The 15284-nt window shown below is 43.4% G+C and overlaps 1 protein-coding gene and 1 long non-coding RNA gene across 3 annotated transcripts in view; one reads left to right on the top strand and one right to left on the bottom strand.

Annotated features, from left to right (window-relative positions):
- LOC142698202 (protein kinase C delta type-like) overlaps positions 1-15284 on the bottom strand; it is a 329486-nt gene that overhangs the window by 165475 nt on the left and 148727 nt on the right. The window lies entirely within an intron of this gene.
- Positions 4267-5530, top strand: LOC142698206 (uncharacterized). Its single transcript, XR_012865731.1, has 3 exons — positions 4267-4642; positions 4725-4930; positions 5417-5530. It is a non-coding gene; the product is annotated as an uncharacterized LOC142698206 (long non-coding RNA).

Genomic DNA, 15284 nt, shown 5'->3' with positions numbered 1-15284 from the left:
TATTGGATGGGACTGAGGACCTTGAGCTTGACTTCCCCACCAATACCGACCTGATGTAATTTGGAGGTTCTAGCAGGGAAACCCTTCACCCCAGACCACTTCTTCATCACAGTGATGCCATCCTCTTCATACGGGTTGTCTGTAATAGAGGGGGGATTCCAGCAGGAGATCCCCCTCTATTAGCCAGAGCAGAGACAGGTGCTACAAGGAGGCATCTGGAGGACCCGTCTCATCCGTGGATCGCCCATTTATTTTAATGAGTGCCCAGGTAGAGAGACATCCGCCTAGCCAACCAGATCAGCCGATTTATGTGTTTTATGTTGTTCGTTCATTGTATTGTCTTTCCTTGAAAATCTGAGAAAACGTACAAATTCTGCTACAAATGATATTTTGGCACCTTCTAAGCCCAGAGGAAGGGCAATCCTCCAGCCATGGTTTCCCTAGAGGTTTCCCCCACAGGGGGTTTTTCCTTTCCTGCGTGCTGGAGGGTGACTCTTCGTGAGTCGGAGGTTTGCCATTTTGGGTTTGGTCATATAATATAATAAAAGTTTTGATCATTTAACACCCAATTATAATGTTTTGTGTCTTTATTTTGCATTCTTTGGTTTGGTGATTGGGATTCTGGGTCTATCACATATCACAAAATCATAAGGCCGGACATCTACTTCCCACACTGACATAGAATGGAGACAACAAGCGTTGCTGCACAATTAAGTGTACACATCCTTACATTAACCCCTTCCCGACATTTGCCGTATGGGTACGCCATGGAAAGCTATGACTTCCCGCAAATTGCCGTATCCATACGCCAAATGTTTGGCACCGTCTCTGAATCTGAGTCTGTGCCATCATCACCGGATCTCAGCTGTATCTTACAGCTGACATCCGGCTGTAATGGCGGGGACTGAAATTAGCTTTGATCCCCGCCATTAACCCCTTAAGTGCAGCGCTCAAACGCGAGTGCTGCACTTAAGGTGTTTGCAGCTCATCGGAACCCCAGCAATGAAATTGCCGGGGTTCCGGTGGCTGCAATGGCATCCGGAGGCCTAATACTGGCCTTACGGTCTGCCTAGCACGGAAGCCGGTCAAGATCCGCCCGGCGTCGGAGCCTGATTGGCTTCCGTAGCCACCGGCAAGATGGCGCCGGCTCAGGAGCTGATCCGTCGTCATCAGTGGTGGAAGTCAGCTGTATGTTACAGCGGACATCCACCTGTAATGGCAGGAACCGGAGCTAGCTCCGATCCCTGCCATTAACCCCTTCGATGCAGCAATCGAAAGCGATTGCTGCATCGTAGTGGTTACTAGCAGATCACCAGCTCTGACAGGCAATCAGGACTGGCGACTGCTGCTATGGCAACAGGAGACACAGTGGCCTCCTGCTCTGCAATTACGGAAGCCGATTAGGCCCCGCCAGAAGGGGAAGCCTAATTGGCTTGCTGTCAGTGAATAACTGACAGATCTAATACATTGCACTACGTAGGTAGTTCAATGTATTAGAAAAAAAACATCAGACAGTTGGAACTTCAAGTCCCCTAGTGAGACTTGAAAAAAAGTGTAAAAGAAAGTATGAAAAAGTGTAAAAGAAAGTGAAAAAAATAAAAGTTTGAAAACAATAAAAGTTTCAAGTAATAAAATAAAACACAATTGCCCTTTTTCTCTTATCAAGTCCTTTATTATTGAAAAAAAATAATAAACCATATGTATTTGGCATCGCCGCGACCCTAACGACCTGAGGTATCAAAATATTATATTATTTATTGCACGCGGTGAACAGCGTAAAAAAAAACCCGTAAAAAACTATACCAGAGTTTCTGTTTTTTGGTCACTTTGCCCTACAAATATTGGAATAAAAAAGTGATCAAAAATTCGCCCGTATCCAAAAATAGTACCTATAAAAACTATAGCTCGTCCCGCAAAAAACAAGCCCTCGTACAGCTCCGGCGACAAAAATATTAAAACGTTATGGTTCTCACAACTTGGCGACAGAAAAAATACATTCTTTTTACAAAAGTAATTTTATTGTGCAAAAAGTTGTAAAACATAAAAAAGTTCTATAAATTAGGTATTGCCGGAATCGTACTGACCCGCAGAATAAAGGTAACATGTAGTTTATAACGCGTGGTGAACACTGTATGAAAAAAACTAAAAAATCTGTGCCAGAATTGCGTTTTTTTGTTTACCTGGCCTCCCAAAAAATAGGATAAAAGGTGATCAAAAAGTCGCATGTACCCCAAAATGGTACCAATAATCGCTACAGCTCGTCCCGCAACAAACCAGCCCTCATACCACTACGTCTATGAAAAATAAAATTAGTTATGACTCCAATAAGCCAGGAAATAAAAAAATATGCAGTTGTGCCCGAGGGGAACATTTCTTCTGTTTCAAGTGGCGAATTATTAAGGTTCTAAAATTAGGGAACCAGGAAGGGGAGAGCCCAAACATATCTGCTGGAAGCGAGGGTGCCCGTATTATACCAGGACAACACTTCACAGCAAAACTCCCCAAACTGCAAAGGTGCGGAGTGTGGACCAAACGGGGGATAAGAAAGGACGCCATTTATCAGTGCGACACCGGCCTGTGCAGAAAGGATTGTGTCACAGCGTAACACACATCTATGGATTATTTATTATTTTTTTTACCCCATTATTATACCCCCTGACTATGCCCCTTATATACTCCGCCCCGCTTACATGTACCCCCACATTATAAACGGAAACACCAGTAAGACTCCAAACAAATATAGAATCTGGGTTTATATTTAGGGGTCTGTATTTATTAAGGGGTCTAGTCTGGGGTCTGTATTTATTTAGGGGTCTGGTCTGGGGTCTGTATTTTGTTAGGGGTCTGGGGTCTGTATTTATTTAGGGGTCTGCATTTATTTAGAGGTCTAGTCTGGGGTCTGTATTTATTTAGGGGTTAGGTCTGTAGTCTGAATTCATTTAGGGATATGGTCTGGGGTCTGTAATTATTTAGTGGTCTGGTCTGTGGTCTACATTGATTTAGGTGTCTGGTCTGGGGTCTCCATTGATTTAGGTGTCTAGTCTGGGGTCTGCATTTATTTAGGGGTCTAGTCTGGGGTCTGTATTTATTTAGGAGTCTGGTCTGGGGTCTGTATTTATTTAGGGGTCTAGTCTGGGGTCTGCATTTATTTAGAGGTCTAGTCAGGGGTCTGCATTTATTTAGGGGTCCAGTCTGGGGTCTGTATTTGTTTAGGGGTCTGTTCTGCGGTCTGCATTGATTTAGGGGCATATTCTTGGGTCAGTATTTATATAGGGGTGTAGTCTGGGGTCTGTATTTATTTAGGGGTCTGGTCTGGGGTCTGTATTCATTTAGGGGTCTAGTCTTTGGTCTGTATTTATTTAGGGGTCTGGTCTGGGGTCTGCATTTATTTAGGGGTCTGGTCTGGGGTCTGCATTTATTTAGCGGTCTGGTCTGGGGTCTGTATTTATTTAGGGGTCTGGTCTGGGGTCTGCATTTCTTTAGGGGTCTGATCTGGGGTCTGTAATTATTTAGGGGTCTGTTTTTGTTTAGGGAGGTCTGGGGATTATAATAATTTTGTAGGTCTATCTGTATTTACTCTAAAAATATTGAATAAAGCCCTATTTGACAACACCATCACAAAGGAGCTTTACAAAGCACTTACACCAGTTGAACCGACAATCCAAACCCTCTACTTACTACCTAAAGTCCATAAAGACTCTAAGATTCCTCCAGGAAGGCCCATCATATCAGGTAGGGGTAATATGACAGAAAAAAACTGTAACTTTATTGACTATAATTTAAAGGGATTTGTCGAGTGCTTACGATCATACGTACGAGACACAGCAGATCTTCTGCAAAGGGTTGACGGAATCAATATAGAGGATGATATGTTGTCAGTCACTTGCGACGTTGAGTCGCTATACACCAGTATACGTCATGCTGACGGACTCAAAGCAGCTGAATTCTTTCTCAACACAGGAAACATGGAAACTAATTTCTCTAAGTTTATACTTACCTTACTTGAATTCGCCCTTATTCACAACTTTTTCATTTTTAACTGGTCTTTCTACCTACAGCTCCAGGGAACGGCAATGGGGGCGGCCTGTGCACCCTCATATGCCAATTTGTTCCTCGGGCTGTGGGAGAGGGATCTTTTCCAGGGTGGGCAGGGTGTCTCAATGGACCAGGTCATATTTTTTTGTCCCGATACATTGATGACATCCTGCTCATCTGGAAAGATACGCCGGCATCACTTGCCACTTTTATACATGACTTGAACAAAAATGACTTCAATATCAAGTTAACCTATCATTCTAATAAACATCAAGCAGAATTTTTGGACATTAAACTATTACGGGACTCTAATGGTTTCCTCCAAACTGATGTATTCCGTAAAACCACTGCGGTAAACTCTTTTCTTCATGCTTCTTCTTCTCACCCCAAACAGACTATATGGGCAGTACCAACAGGCCAATTCTTCAGGATCAGAAGGATTTGTTTCTCTATAGAGGTCTTTGAAAAACAAGCCTATGACCTCACTAATCGTTTTCTGGCCCGCGGATATAGCAAAAGATCGATCAAAAAAGCGTACTATCGTGCCAAAAGTACTCCGAGAGAGAATCTTTTATTCCCTAAACCGAAAAGCCAGTCTGAAGTACAGGTAAGATTTACAACAAACTACCAATCACGCTGGTTTCAAATGAAGGGAATAATTAAACAATTTTGGCCCATTTTACTCACAGACCCCACAATAGAAAAAGATATCACCAAGTACCCAAGTATCTCTGCGAGACGATCACAAAACCTCAAAGACTATCTTGTCAAGAGCTACTATCAACGTAATGACTTGAAGTTCCCATTTGGTACCCAAAATGGGGCTGTAGAGCATGTGGAAGTTGTGTTGCGTGCCCCAACATTGAGAGGGCGACCTCTTTTTCTTATTCAGCAGGTAAGAAAACCTTTACCATTACGCATTCAATTTCGTGTTCAACAAAAGCAGTAGTTTACTATGCTACATGCCCATACCCCAAAATATATATTGGTCTCACATCCAGAGAATTTAAGATCCGGGTTAGAGAACATGTAAGAGACATCATGGGAGCGGGGGCCATTGAAACATTAGAAACTTTAAAAGCTGTAGACACACTTTAAGACACACCATGCATGTGACCCGACGAAATTGAAAGTTAGGGGCATTGATTGCATCGAACCAAATATTCGTAAAGGTGATATATAAAAAAAAACTGGCTCAGTGTGAATCAAAGTGGATCTGGACTCTGGGGACTCTGCGTCCACTTGGACTAAATGAAAATGTGAATTTTGCTCCATTTCTCTGACCATTGACCTCCAGTGGGTCACTCTTTATAACATAAATGTACGTTGTATATATTTTATTTTAATTTGTATTGTTATTAATTTGCCCTCCATTTTTCAGTTTCTCTACAGATAGTTGTGTCGCTACTTTATTGGGTGACCTCGGAAGTAGGAATATTTATATGAAGACATGTGGCTAATATAGCGAATAATGACTCATATAACAATAATATGCATATTGATCCATTTTGGTTATATGATTGCATAGAAATATACATTTATTTGATTAAATGCACTAAATGTATTTTATGACCATTTTTATTATATATAGCTTATACATGCGTATATTTTATGCATCTGTTGTATATATTTCTATTATTCTTTGTTTCCACATTGGTTACACGCTTTTCACCTTTTAGTCACACACACAGTCATGTTTGGAATATGTTTCTGTACCATGTACGTATACTTTTTTCTTCACTAATGTCATTTCTCTTCTATTTATATTTTTATTCGTTTTTGCACTTGCATATTTATTTATATGTCTAAATATGCATATCTATACATGTCACTTAATATATATATATTTTTTATTTTTCATGATATATAGTTATATTTTTTTGTATATACATAGTTTTGTGTACACTTATACTATATGAATTCACATAACCAATTTTATACATAGGTTCTACTCACTTTTTTATCACACATAAAAACATACAACATATAATGTTTTACCAATTTCGGGTCACTTTATTTCATATCACCATCATACATAATATATATATATTTTCACTCTATTTATTTTTATGCATTTATTTCTCAATGATGTGCTTGACATATAACCATGACCGATGATAGAATTATAGTTCATAACGCCATCGCCATACTGTCAGTTTGGTACTTCATCCAATGTATAAATCAATACTATGTCTTTTGTTGCGACATCGTCCAGTCAGGCTAATCTGTATCCATACCCACCTATATATCCAGGCATGTACAGCTGTGCGCTTACGCCAGGGGGAGTGACTGGGCTATCTCGTTGCTCGTGCGTCTATATCCCAGTGGGCGGGGCTTCGCGACGTCAGACGTCGTCGATCCCCCGCCCGCCTGGATGACGCGTGGCCAGGAGTGTGCCGTCGGCCATCTTTAGACCTGGCGCATGACGCCAGTACGAGCTAACACATTGCCTGGATGAGTAACGCCCCTATCATGCCTGATTGAATGCTGTGCATGTAAATGGAGGGTCCCACTGGAGAGACGCCACCCCCGGACGAAGGCATTTCGTCAGCGATGATTGGAAACTGTCAGTATGTATGGACACAGACCTTTAACCGGTTAAGGACTAGGCTGTTTTACAGCTAAATGACCAGAGCAAATTTGACAATTTTGCTTTGCGCTTCTTTAGATGACTATAACTCTGCAGGTGAATAAAGTTCATCTTTGAATTTTACACTCTTCTTAAAGGACAGATAGGGCTTTGTTTTAGTGGCATTTGTCAGTATATATCATTTTTATTTCTTTCTCTAAAGTGGGCAAAATTGGAAAAAAATGCAAGAATTTAGCAATTGCGTCAGTTTATGATAGCTTTTTCCCACACAAAATGAACCACAGACAAAATTAATCTCCTTTCACATTCTGCCACTTCTCCTGTGCATGGGGATACCAAATATGTGTGCCTTATTCACTGTGCGGGCATGTGCCAGGGCTTGGCATAAAAGGAGGCTTTTTGGTCCAGGAATTCTGCACTTGACTTTATAGCCGCATACTGTTTTCTGGGGGGCCTAATGCTGCTGAAACATTAGAATCACCCCATAAATGACTTCATTCACACAAGTAGACCCCACAAGGTTTCCTTCAAGGGGTTTATCATATTTTTAGACTGTCCAGTTTTCTTCTGAAAGTTTCTTGAATAAGATGGATCAAAATAAAATTAGCAATTTTTTAGCAAATACGTCAGTTTATACCAGCATTTTTCACACACGGCATAGACCACGGACAAAAATAATCTCCTTTCACTTTCTGCCACTTCTCCTGTGCATGGGGATACCAAATATGTGTGTCTTATTATCACATAGAGAAGTAGGAGGGCGGACGATAGAAGAAGATTATTTCACAAATAACTTTTTTTCAAAGCTGGTTTTACAAAACTCAACAGAGTTTCTATAACACGTCCAAAATATCTGCTCTTGAAGCAGAAATCCCAAAATATTCATCTAGGGGTAGAATGGGAATTTATTTTTTTGGGTTTTCTAAAATAAGAAATTGCAGGTTTATGCAAATGGAGCTCTCCAGCAGATGAACTTTAGAGAACATGCAAACATGACATCCACCCCCCACCCATTCCCTCCCCCAGCCTTGGAGTAAAATCAGGGGAAAAATAAAAACGTAATGTAGGGCAAATATATTTTCAACGAATTAACTAAAATCTAATAATGCAGAACAGTGTGGTATTTTTTAAAACATGGCTCAATGCACAGGCCTGGTTGTAAGGGACATGAGGGACAGAAATATCGGGAATCTTTGCGGTGCCGGTCTTTTCTGCAGACGCGGCACTTTTTCTGGGGGTTGCTTCTGGTTGGTGTTGGGGGAATCCGACTGATGAAGTGTCTTTCAGTCAGTCGCGTGACATCCTCAGACTGGGGGCATTCTCGGGTGTCCTGAACATCAAAAATGAGGCCCTCAATAATTTTCTCCTGGAAATCCAGGTATGTGTCTCTGCCTCTGTTTTTTTTGTAGAGCACAAATGAGTTGTGGATTTGCCACCTGTAACAGATAAATGGCCACTTTTTTGTACCAGGTTTTAGTTTGGCGTTTTACTAAATAGGGCTGTAAAACCTGGTCGCTTAAATCCACCCCCCCATGTACTTGTTATATTCGGACCCGATCACTGGTTTGTGCTTGTCCGATGTTGCCCCTCTTTCCCTCACTGCCACTGTTCCTGCGGTATGAATCGTGCTTAGCACATACACATCTTTGCGATCCCTGAAATTGACCGCCAGCAATTCTTCAGATGCATAAGCACAGGAGACCCCCTTTACCATGCGCTTCCCCACTAATTGCTGTGGAAAACCAATTCTGTTTTTGCGCATGGTACCACATGCCCCAGTCCTTGCAGCATGCAAATGCCTAAACGGGCACACTGGAATAAAAATGATCACAGTACAGGTGGTACCCCTGGTGAAGCAGAGGCTGCATTATCTCCCACACGATCTTACTGCTGGTGGAAAGATCAGGGGGGCATCCAGGAACATTTATTGAGCGGTCCCGCACTTCATAAATCCTGAAGGCGGTGGTATATCCTGACCCGCTTTCACACAGTTTGTAGAGCTTAACGCCATATCTTGCCCTTTTGGAAGGTAGATATTGGCGAAAGCTAAGTCTGCCATGAAAGTTGAGGAGGGATTCGTCCACACTTACATTCTGCTCAGGGGTGTAGAGTTGCAGAAATAAATTATTCAGGGAATTTACTAGCGGTCTTATTTTGAACAACCGATCCCGGTTTGCATCGGTACTTGGGGGGGCCTGTGCGTTGTCATTGAAGTGGAGGAACCTCATTATTGTCTCATAACGAGACCTGGGCATTACTGCAGAATATACTGGGGTGGCTTGGGCGGGTCTTGTTGACCAGTAAGACCTAATGGAGGGCTTTTTGACAATACCCATATTTAGGGTGAGCCCCAAAAATTTTTTTAATTCCTGCTAATTGGTGGGCGTCCAATCTCTGGCATGGGTGGATGAAGGTTTCTGCCTTATATATTGCGTGGCATATAAATTTGTTTCGTGGACAATCTGATTTAGGATGTCGTCGGTTATAAATAAATGGAAGTAATCCATTTGGACAAAATTTGTATTGTCCACGGTTATGCCAGGAGTGGCAGTAAATCCGTGGATTCTAGGCCCAAAAGATGGGGCAGGTGCCCATACAAGAGCCTGGACTGAAGGGACCAGGCTGTCCTGTGCTACAGCGCTACTTGGCCCTGCGCTTTCATGTTCTGGAGTTTCAACTGCATCAGGGACAACGTTCCCTGAAGATGAACCTGAAGTGACGCTGTCATCGTCACTACCTAAAACAGGTTCCATCTCGGACGCCATCTCTGATGCGGTCTCCGACTCAGACCACAGCATGGCGTATGCCTCCTTGGCGCTAAACAACTTCCTCGCCATAACGTAACTAACACTAACTAAACAAATTATTATTTTTTTTTCTATAAAACACACAAACTAACTGCTATATATAAAAACACCGAAAAAGGCCATACTTACAAATGGACACAGCCAGGCCAGAAATGCTGATGAAAGGGCGAGCAGGTGCTTTAAATAATAATAGCCACTCCCACTAGTCTTGAGGGGAGTGGTGTGTGGTGCATGGGATGTGTAGTAAGAAATAATAAATGAACTCGCAAGTCTGGGGATCCTTGTCGTGGATTGCGAGCTTGCGTCCTTTTGGCCAAAATGATTACCAATACCCCAGGTATTTTTCATTATTATGTATATTCGCTTCTCTTGGACACAGCCGGGTCTTTGATGCTGGGAGAGCATGGTGTGTTGTTGTTTGGCATAGCAAGCAGGGTAGCCCGCTCTATGAATTATCAAGGCGTCACAAATAGGCTTCTACCTGGCTATACACGTTGTGCCTCATGACGTACACACTATCCCTCCATGTTTCACTCACTTGCACCCCATTATCCATTTATTTCTATTGAGGCACTTCATTTATTACTGCCCCCTATATTTCACTTATAGTATTACACTTGCACACACACTATTCATTTATTATTTCTTACTACACATCCCATGCACCACACACCACTCCCCTCAAGACTAGTGGGAGTGGCTATTATTATTTAAAGCACCTGCTCGCCCTTTCATCAGCATTTCTGGCCTGGCTGTGTCCATTTGTAAGTATGGCCTTTTTCGGTGTTTTTGTATATGTCCCTGTGTTTTTATCGGTTCTGTAACTGCTATATATATCTACACTACCGCTAACAAAAAATAAATCGCTATTGCTATATATATTATATATATATGTGGATATATATATAATTATATACTCCCTACCTGCCTATTCTAATAGAATAAAAGAAAGAAAGGTAGATAGAAAAAAAGATAGATGGATAGATAGATTGTATAGATAGATAGAAATCTATCTATACAGAGAATGTTTTATGAGTCTAACTGTATTTTTTTGTAACTGTAACTGTATTCTTCTGGCAGCAATTCTCCCGAGTCTCTTCTTCTCCTCAAACTGAAACAATGTTTGAGGAGAAGAAAAGAGGCAGGAGATTTACTGCCAGAAAAGTCAAAATAAAACAAATGTGGTCGCTGTGATAGGTTTTCACAGTGACCACATGTTCAGGGACCATCAGATTGGTCCCTGATACTCTGCCCAGTGCCCAGAGCTGTTGGTAACAGCGTGGGCACAGGGCTGTGTGCACGCGATCGAGTGCACACTGTTTTCTATGCAGAAATGCATGTGATCGCTGTGATTGGTTGTCACAGCGATCACATGTTCAGGGGCCAAAAGATTGACCCCTGACATTCTGCCCAGTGCCCATGGCTGTTAGCAACAGCCAGGGCATAGAGCTGTGTGCACGCATGCACAGTCTCTGAAGTGAAAGACAGACTTGGGGTATACTAACAATGCTCAGGCAAGGATCAGATGGGTTGGGCCCTTCTTATAGTCCAGGAAATCATGTGTGTTGATGATGGTGATTTCCTACATGTGCGTGCGCTGGCCCTTTAAGAGAGGGCACGAGCGTGCGCGCGCACCCTACGGGACAGAGCAGATCGTAGCAGAAGTGAGCGCTGGCGTCTCCTGGGAAGGAGATGAGAACCAGCGCTCACAGATCCATGGCTGCGGGCGTCAGGTGAGTGGACCCGATGGCCCTGGACGCTACAGTATCCCCCCTCTTACGCCCCCTCTTCTTGGGACTAGAGCGAGAGGAGCTTTTTAAGAGCAGAGGCATCAAGGTTCTCCTCCGGCTCCCAGGACCTCTCCTCAGGACTAAAGCCTCTCCAGTCCACCAAATAGAAAGTCCTTCCTCCTACCCTCTTGCAGTCCAGGATCTCCCTCACCTCGAACACATCAGAAGAACCGCTGGGAGCAGTTGTGGAACAGGAAGTCTTGCTGTAGCAGTTCAGGACCACTGGTTTCAGGAGGGACACATGAAAGGAGTTGGGGATTCTGAGGGTAGGAGGCAGCAGCAGTTTATAGGAGACAGGGTTAATCTGTTGCCGAATCTCAAAAGGACAGAGAAACCTGGGAGCAAACTTGTATGAAGGCACCCTCAAACGAATGTTCCATGAGGACAGCCAGACTTTGGTACTTGGAAGATACTGCGGCGGCTCTCTTCTTGTATCCGCTTTTCGCTTCATGCCCGGATCTGTTGCCAAATTTACAGGAAGTCCCCAAATGCAGAGTCAGCAGCGGGTACCTGAGAAGTAGTAGACACTGGAAGAGGGACTCTAGGATGTTGACCGTATACAATGTAAAACGGAGTGGAAGTGGTGGACTCGCTTGTGTGGTTGTTGTACGAGAACTCGGCTCAAGGAAGAAGCTGTACCCAGTTATCATGCTGTAAGGAAATGAAGTGACGGAGATAATTCTCCATGATCTGGTTGATCCTCTCGACTTGCCCATTGGACCGGGGGTGATAGGCTGTGGAAAAGTCCAATATCACATCCAGGAGTTTACAGAGAGCCCTCCAGAACCTCGAGGTAAACTGAAACCCCCGATCAGACACAATGTGAAGGGCAAGCCATGCAAGCGGTAGATGTGCTGGATGAAGAGATTCGCCATTCGGGGAACAGAAGGTAGGCCGGTCAGCGGGATAAATTGTGCCATCTTCGAGAACCGGTCCACCACCACCCAGACAGTGTTGCATCCTGCTGAGGGAGGAAGGTCAGTGACAAAGTCCATCACAATGTGCTGCAAGGTGGCATTGGGTATAGGCACAGGTTGATGGAGGCCGGCAGGCTTGGAATTAGTAACCTTGTTAGAAGCACACACCGTGCAAGAAGAGACAAAGTCCACAACATCCTTGGGCAGCGTGGGCCACCAAAAGTGACGAGCAATCAGGTCTCGGGTTTTACAAACACCAGGGTGCCCAGCCAGTTTAGAACTGTGTCCCCATCGGAGAATTCTTCTCCTGCCTGCTAATCGAACAAAAGTCCTCCCCGGAGGGATGTCTCTAACCTGCAAAGGATTGGCAGTGATAATGCAGGACAGGTCTATAATAGTTTGAAGAGACTCCACCGTGTTATCCGTTTCAAATGACCTGGACAGGGCATCGGCCCTCACATTCCTGTCAGCGGCCACTCTGCGTGACAGGGATTTAGTCGTTGAGCGGACTGAAGGTAGGTGAGGTTCATGTGGTCGGTGTAGATTAGGATGGGGTGAGCTGCGCCCTCCAGCAGATGGCTCTACTTCTCCAGAGCCAATTTGATGGCCAGTAGCTCCTGATCCCCAACAGAGTAAATGCGCTCTGCAGAAGAAAAAAGTCTCGAGTAGTAGCCACATACTACTGCCTTTCCTTTGGGGCTCCTCTGGAACAGAAGTGCGCCTGCACCAACATAAAAGGCGTCCACCTCCAAAGAAAACTGTATATATACGTCAGGATGATAGAGGATTGAGGCAGAAGTAAAGGCTTTTTTGAGACTAAAAAATGTGGACTCTGCCTCTGGGGTCCACACCTTGGCGTTCACATCGTTCTTGGTAAGGGTGGAAATAGGAGATGTCAGCGATGAGACGTTTGGGATAAACTGCCGGTAGAAATTGGCAAATCCCAGGAAACGCTGTATGGACCTCAGACCTTGAGGACGTGGCCACTCCAGGACAGCTCTCACTTTCTCAGGATCCATCTTGAGACCTTGATCCGATATGATGTAGCCCAGGAAGTGCAGAGAACTCCTCTCAAAGACGCACTTCTCCAGCTTGGCGTATAAATATCAGCTTGGGGAGAAAATCAAAATATCATCGAGATAAACAACAACACAGATATAGAGGAGATCTCGGAAGATATCATTAACGAGTTCCTGAAACACTGCGGGAGCGTTACACAGTCCGAAGGGCATCACTACGTATTTGTAGTGCCCGTCACGGGTGTTAAATGCTGTCTTCCATTCGTCACACTGGCGGACCGGAGCGGAAGTGAGATGGGGACCAGCGCTCACAGATCCATGGCTGTGGGCGTCAGGAGGTGAGTGGAACCGACGGCCCCTGGCCATAGATGCTACATGTGAGTAAACTCGCTAATATACATTCCCGTCCCCCTTGGTGCTGTTTCTGAGATTTTCATAGATTTTTATAGCGCTGATGAGGAACCGGAAGTCTAGTTGTACAGTCTTCTTTGGTGACGACACGACTCTTCGTCATATGATCGGCCCCGCTGTACTCTATGTACTCGCTGTACTACTGCTCGTGCAGTATACGGAGCACAGCGCCGCTCTCTGAGAGGTTCCTCTGAGAGGTTCCTGTTGTTTCTCCTTTGCTTTATCCAATGCTAAAAACTAATAATGATTTTTTTTAAATGCAAGCCCCTCAGTTGGAGTCACTGGGACCCAACACTAGAATTTCATCTGATTTGACAGATTATGGCACAATTTTCTATGGGGAATTTATGGTGGTTATTTTGATATTCCCATACTGTTTTTTGTCACAGACCACCTACCTAAACATTGCTACAGACAAATCCACCTCTTCATGGTAAAGGTATTCTTTAATGTCAGTGCTGTCTTACAGCAGGATAATGCCCCAGCCACACTGCAAAAATCGTTCAGGACTGATGTGAGGAACATGGCAAAGAGTTCAAGGTGTTGACCTGGCCTCCATATTCTTAATTCAATCAATCATCTGTGAGATGTGCTGGAAAAACAAATCCAATCCATGGAGACCCCTACTCACAACTTACAGGACTTAACCCCTTAATGACGAAGCCTAGGTTGGGCCTTAAGGCTCAGAGCCCATTTGTCTAATCTGACATTATCTAAGGGGAGACATTTTCTCAACCTGTTGCAGGAAAATTTTATGGGCCAGTTTGTGGAAGACCCAACTAGAGGTGAAGCTCTGTTGGATCTGGTCATTTCTAATAATGCAGATCTTGTTGGGAACGTCAATGTTCGTGAAAACCTCGGTAACAGTGATCACAATATAGTTACATTTACCTATACTGTAAAAAACAAACACAGGCTGGGAGGGCAAAAACATTTAATTTTAAGAAAGCCAATTTCCCCAGGATGAAGGCGGCAATTCAGGATATAGACTGGGAAGAACTAATGTCAAATAATGGGACAAATGATAAATGGGAGATTTTCAAATCTACTTTGGGTTATTATAGTGCAAAATGTATTCCTATAGGTAACAAGTATAAACGACTCAAATTAAACCCCACATGGCTTACACCTTCTGTGAAAGGGGCAATACATGACAAAAAAAGGGCATTTAAAAAATACAAATCTGAGGGTACGTCTGAAGCCTTTGTAAAATATAAAGAGCTTAATAAAATCTGTAAAAATGTAATAAAATTAGCAAAAATACAAAATGAAAGGCAGGTGGCCAAGGATAGTAAAACAAATCCCAAAAAATTCTTCAAGTATATAAATGCTAAAAAGCCAAGGTCTGAACATGTAGGACCCCTAGATAATGGTAATGGGGAGTTGATCACAGGGGATCAAGAGAAGGCAGAGTTACTAAATGGGTTCTTTAGCTCTGTATATACAACTGAAGAAAGAGCAGCTGATGTAGCCGCTGCCAGTGCTGTTAATATATCAGTTGATATACGGAATTGGATGAATGTAGAGATGGTCCAAGCTAAATTAAATAAAATAAATGTGCACAAGGCCCCGGGACCAGATGGGATACACCCTAGAATTCTTAAAGAGCTTAGTTCAGTTATTTCTGTCCCCCTTTTCATAATATTCAGAGAATCTCTAGTGACTGGTATAGTGCCAAGGGACTGGTGCAGCGCAAATGTGGTGCCTATTTTCAA

This window comes from Rhinoderma darwinii, assembly GCF_050947455.1.
Source record: "Rhinoderma darwinii isolate aRhiDar2 chromosome 12 unlocalized genomic scaffold, aRhiDar2.hap1 SUPER_12_unloc_7, whole genome shotgun sequence".
NCBI classification, from domain to species: Eukaryota; Metazoa; Chordata; class Amphibia; order Anura; family Rhinodermatidae; genus Rhinoderma; species Rhinoderma darwinii.
Note: the sequence above shows the minus strand (reverse complement) of the source record. Positions and strands in the feature narration are given on the sequence as shown.